The following is a 6000-nucleotide window of genomic DNA, read 5'->3' as shown; positions in this document are numbered from 1 at the left end:
CCATGTCAGATCTCCGGGGGAAATCTGATTTTTGAGGACAAAGCTCTATGTGTGGGTTGTTTTATTTTGGGGGTAAGATGGGGGTAGGAATTGGCCATGGGTTGGCATTCCGGGAAGAGGGAGGACTCTGCTGTCCTCTGATGAGTCATGGAAGAGAAACGCCTAATGTTTGCAAACAACTCCGGCCAAGCCTCTGCTTTCTTGTACTCCACCCATCCCCCATCTATGCAGATTGGACCCACCTGAGAAGTTTCTAACGTTAAACTTGAAGAGTAAAGCAGAGGCCCTGTGTTCTACCACCCTTTGAGATGGCAAGCAGCTAAGAGAAGGAGAGGCAGTTGTCTTGTACCTCTGGACTCCAGCAAGTGAGACACAAGACAGGACCTTACAATGAGTTTATCGGTCTCCAGGACACGATCTGGGTGGTGCAGGAGGACTAATTGAGCCAGCAGGGCTGTCCCCAAGGGGCATGCGTGAGAGCATGTCCCCAAGGGGCCTGCGTGAGAGCACTCCCAATCAGCCCCACCTCGCAGAGGCGTGGGAGATGGAGAGAAGCCACGGGTGGGAGAAGGGAGCAAAAGGGATTGTGGGAAAGAAGGCAAAGGCTAGGAAGAGGGGAAAGATGAAGGCTGAGCAGGCTGGAGAGGGACAGGAGCGGCCGGGGTGTGCTGGGAGAGGACCACTGCCTCAGCCTCGGCAGCCTGCTGGAGCCAGATGGGGCTCATGATGCATCCTCCCAGATGGCACTGATCAGCCTTGTCAGACATGCTTTCCTCAGGATACACAGTGTCCCCCACCCTCCCCCTCTCCAAAATCAGGAGAGAATCACAAGGTGACTTGGGAGGGCAGCCAACCTCCTGGGATCTTTTGTGAACTATCAGGTTAACTACAGCAGGATCACAGTAGGAGACCTAAACATGCCTCTGTCACCTCCACCCCACCCCCCCCCTTTTTTTTTCTATTGTGGGACATCAAGGGAGTGAGTTGGTCAGCTTGGGAACAAAGATCCTATTCTAGGAATTTGTCCACTGCAACTCTATCCACTGCATTCACAGTCCTTGGATTTCTGCCCGTCGTCGGAAACTCTACCTGCTCACTGTGCTACCACTACTGCTAGAGCAACACCCTGGCACCTGGCAGGGAAGGGGGAACTCATCATTTAAAATTAAAAATCGCATTTAATCACTGTTCATTTTTCTACCAGGTTCAGGAGGCCCTGTCATCTCTGCATTTTAAGCATTTTGCTGTTTAAGGTCTGAGTACCTTGGTGGCGGGGCGGGGTGAGGAAGGAGGGCAGTGGAGGAGAACTTTTGAAATCTTTCCACAAAAATCAAAGAACAAACCGACTGGAGGGAAAAAATAGCTGCTATATTTAAACTACATTATCCCATCAGGGAGCTATGGTTTTGAAAACCATTCCACAGTACTTTGTTTGGCACTGTGCTGTATGGGTTTCTCTTCTTTAATTTTTTTTTTTTAAATGGCAACTTTTTTTTCCCCCCAGAGCAGTAATAGCAAAGGAAGTGAAGGGCCTCATTAATTGATGGCGGTAGACAGACATGTACTGAGCACCTGCCACATGGGCCACACTGTGCTAGGCACTGGGGACACAAATAAGGGACACTCAAAGTCCTTAAAGCAAATAATTATCACACGTTCATTCATCACTGTGCATATATCCTAAATGCATATGATCCCTGCTCTCCTGGAGTTTATAATCAGGTGAGTAAGTGCTAGTGATGAGTGCGGTAGAAGAGTACTCTTTGGGTCTGTCTCCTTTGCTCTTCCTCCTGCTCTGAATGCTGTTGTCTCAGCTCTGAATATGCAAACGGATGTATATTATTCACGGCTCACTTCTCCGAGGGAGGGTCGCCCCAGCCCCACCCCCACCCCCACCCCTGTCATTCTCACAGGAGTCCAAGCCCCAGTCAAATGGCAAAGTCAGGTAGAGAGCTGGGTGTAGGAGTCTGGACATACAAATGGGTGTGTCATCAATATTTTGGTGCCATTTAAACCAGTGGGCCTAAGGCAAAATCCAGATAGAGAAGAAGGCTAAGTCCTCAGTGGTAGGACACTGCACATTTCAGGTTGAGTAGGAGATGGGGAGGTGTGTGAAAAGAAGGCTGTAAAGGATCAGCCAGAGAAGTAAGAAGTAAACCTGAGTTACTGTAGTAGAGCTGAGTGATATACATAGTGCTGCGTGGGACACAGAAGAAGGAGCAAGTAATTTTCTGGGTGGTGAGGAAGGAAGTGATGGAGCGGGTCCTTATCAGGGAAGGCTTCCCAAATGGGGTAGGATTTGAGCCTTCATTTTGAAGGCTGATTAAGCATTCACCAGGCATATCCAAGCAGGAACCTCTGAGCAGAGATGCAGAGGAACAGGTAATGATCCACTGTGGCAGGAGCTTAGAATCGGAGGGGAGGTTGTGGTGGATATAGGGCAGATGAAACTGAAAGCTGCAATGGAATAATCTAGGGCATCTCCAAACAAGGTTTCCAGTGCTCCATGCTAGTTACCTCCGCTTCCTCCAAGTCTGTTAGATCTTTGACTTTTCTTGGTGAAGTACACATCTTTGGTTTTGCTAGCCCAACATCCGTTCCCCCCCTTCTGGTAACAGCACCAGGACCTTCCTCTGGGGTATTGTTTTTCAGGGTGTGGGTCCTGAAGTTGCAGCATTGACATCACGTGGCAACTTGTTAGAAATGCAAATTCTTGGTCTCCATCCCAGACCTACTGAATGAGAATTCTGGAGGTAGGGACCCCGCAGTCTGTTTTCACAAGCCACCCAGGTGATGTTGATGCATGCCAAAGTTTGAAAACCACTGCTTTGGGGACCCACTTCTCCCCCCACTCTCTGTCCATGAAGTTCAGGTAGAGCTGACCACAATCCCTGCTTCCAGGGGTGGACACATGACCCAGAGAAAATATTAGCCCTTTCCTTCCATTGAGATTGCTAAACTTGGTGGACTGTAAACTGGAGATGCTGGGGGTCATATCTGCTACCACCTGGAGAGAACTCACAAGACTGTAAAAAGCAAAGCAAAACAGAGTTTTGCTTTGAGATTCTCAGTTACTTTATCTGAGCACCTGGATCAAGCTGTTCTGAATTTGGAGTCTATTCCCCAATAAGTCCTTTTTTTTATAAGCATAAGCTAATAAGTTGGTCTTTTGACACTTAGCCATCAAAAGAATGCTTATCAATGGGAGAGGGCCAAATTCTGGAAAAGACATTCTGTTAAGTTTAGCAAATTCTCAGATGTTAAACTTATAGTTTGTGGGCATGTAGAAAAAGTGGTGGTCACTAGGTACTGACATGTGATCAGTAACACAAGCCATGCCAAACGGGACACATGTCTGTGAAAAGATCACTAGAATATGGACTGCTGTAGACAATTTACTTAGATCTTAGCAACACATTCGACAGAGTCCTCTCGTTAAGTTCTTATGGACCAGTAGAGAAATGTAGGCTAGATAATAATACAGTGGACCAACATCTCATAATTACCTTAAGACACTTTAATTTATGTATGGTCAGGCCACTCAAGATGGCTGTTCTCTTGCTCTCTGTACATCTCCTGCCTGACCAGTGCCAGCTTCACCTATACCCTACACACATGACTGACCTTCCTATGTACTTGCCTCAGCTAGTGATATCTTATCAAAGGGTTGGTGAGGGGCATGCCCCTCTGCTGGTTTCCCTGGTAACTAATGAGCCAACCTGACGTCAATCTCCCATTCCCCTGGGGAGCAAAGACTGCCACCATGTCCTGCCCGCAGTGGGGTTCTCGCTCCAGGACCTCGCTTCAGACGTGTAAGCTCCCCTATCCATCAAACCGTTGATGTCTCTGTTGCTAACTTGGCTCTTTCTTTGGTCTTGAAGCTGGACAAGTGCAGGCCTTGTAGGCCTGTAAGGGGGCCGCCCAACAATTTACAGAACAAAGAATGTAAATACTGCAGGCGATTTTGCCTGGCATTCGACTCAACAAGCATGTGTTCCGGAGTCAGTAAGAGACAGCAGATGTGAGTAAGTTGGATAGCCTTAATTCCCACTTACCTTTCAGTGTAAACACCTTACTGTGCCAGTTCTGAGTCTAGTTCGTAAATATGTATTTTTCATATATCATGATCCTTAAGTCACGCTGACTACATCAGGTGCTCAACCAAAAGAATGACCTGTATAATAATGTGTCATGGGAGGTAAGGAGTCAAGAGACTGCATTATAAGATTTTTACTTTCCTGACTTTGGGACCTGTAGTCAAGTTGATTTATAGCAGTTGACAGAAGTCATGCTTATCAAATTTCTGTGTAACCCAAGTTCGGGCATATGGCTAAAACATCACTTGAAGACTCCAGAAGACCACAGCGGACTGCAAAGATGGGCCAAAGTGAACAGGAGAACACTCCATTACAGTCAGAGTTCAGTGCCTGGGTTAAAAAGAATCAACAGTGCAAGTAGACGATGGGAAGATTAAATGACTGCAGTTTATATATACAGGACTCATTTTTGAACTGATAACACAAATCAGCAATGTGCAGGGGGAAGCATTGAAACAAAGGTGCACAGTGATAACTCCACCGCAAGATCCTTTCCAGACTTCTGTCTTCAGTGTTGGGTGTCTCCGCGACTGGACGACAAGGATGCTGAGGGGTTGCAGACTCCCGCTATACAAGGCACAGCTCAGAGACAGAGCTGTTCTTTTTAGCAGAGAAAAGAGACTCTTGAAAAGTACAATAAATATCTTGAAGTACTGGAAGAGATCACACACAGAGGAGGGATTAAACTTATTCAGAGTTATTCCAAAGGGCTAAACAAGAACCAATGTATAGGAGAAGTTGTTAATGGGAGGTGGATTCAGCCCAGAATGAGATGGCTTTAATGATTAGAGCTGTCCAAATATGGAACAGACCGCCTTTTACCATCTCCATTGCCTTACAGGAGGGTTGTAGAGCGTTGGGAAGTTAGCATGTCATTCTTTTCTACTGGGCCTTTTCTATCTACCTAGCTTTTTAAACCAGCCTGCCTACTACCAGATAATATCCTCCTTTATTAATTCCTTTCAGGTTCTTTGATCAACTCATCCATCTTTCTGAATCACAGTTTCTCTTTTTTCCTCTCCCTGTTCCCAACCGACTGAAAATAGCTACAATCCTTGGTGAAAAATAGAGTACAGTTGACCCCTGAACAACAGGGGGCTTAGAGGCGCCCACCCTCCATGAGGTTGAAAGTCCGAGTTGGCCCACATACACAGTTCCTCCACATCTGTAGTTCCAAATCCGAGGATTCAACCAACCACAGGCAGATCATACAGTACTTCAGTATTCATTATAGAAAAAAATATGCATGGGAGTGGACCCACACAGTTCAAACCTGTGTTGTTCAAGGGTCAACTGTATTTCTAAAACCCATTCTTACTTTGTTTAACCTTATTAACAAGAAGCATGTGTATAAAATACATTGAGCATAAGTCTATTTCTACATAAGAGTAAATCTTTCTGCCTTTGGGAGGCTATGTTTTGCTAAATTTTGGCAACCTCTAAATAACAGGTTTCACCCCAATGTTCATTGCAGCACTATTTACCATAGCCAGGTCATGGAAGCAACCTAAATGTCTATCGACTGATGAATTGATAAAGAAGGTGTAGTACATATATACAATGGGATATTAGCCATAAAAAGGAATGAAATTGGGTCATTTGTAAAGATGTGGGTGGACCTAGAGACTGTCATACAGAGGGAAGTAAGTCAGAAAAACAAATATCATATATTGCATATATGTGGAATATAGAAAAATGGTACAGATGAACCATTGAAAGGCAAACATAGAGACACAGATGTAGAAAACAAACGTATGGACACCAAGGGGGGAAGGAGGGTGGGATGAACTGGGAGATTGGGATTGACATATATACACTAATATGTATAAAGTAGATAACTAATGAGAACCTGCTGTATAGCACAGGGAACTCTACTCAGTGGTCTATGGTGACCTAGATGGGA

The sequence above is a fragment of the Stenella coeruleoalba genome (assembly GCF_951394435.1).
Source record: "Stenella coeruleoalba genome assembly, chromosome: 14".
Classification (NCBI taxonomy): Eukaryota; Metazoa; Chordata; class Mammalia; order Artiodactyla; family Delphinidae; genus Stenella; species Stenella coeruleoalba.
This window is presented reverse-complemented; position numbering follows the sequence as displayed.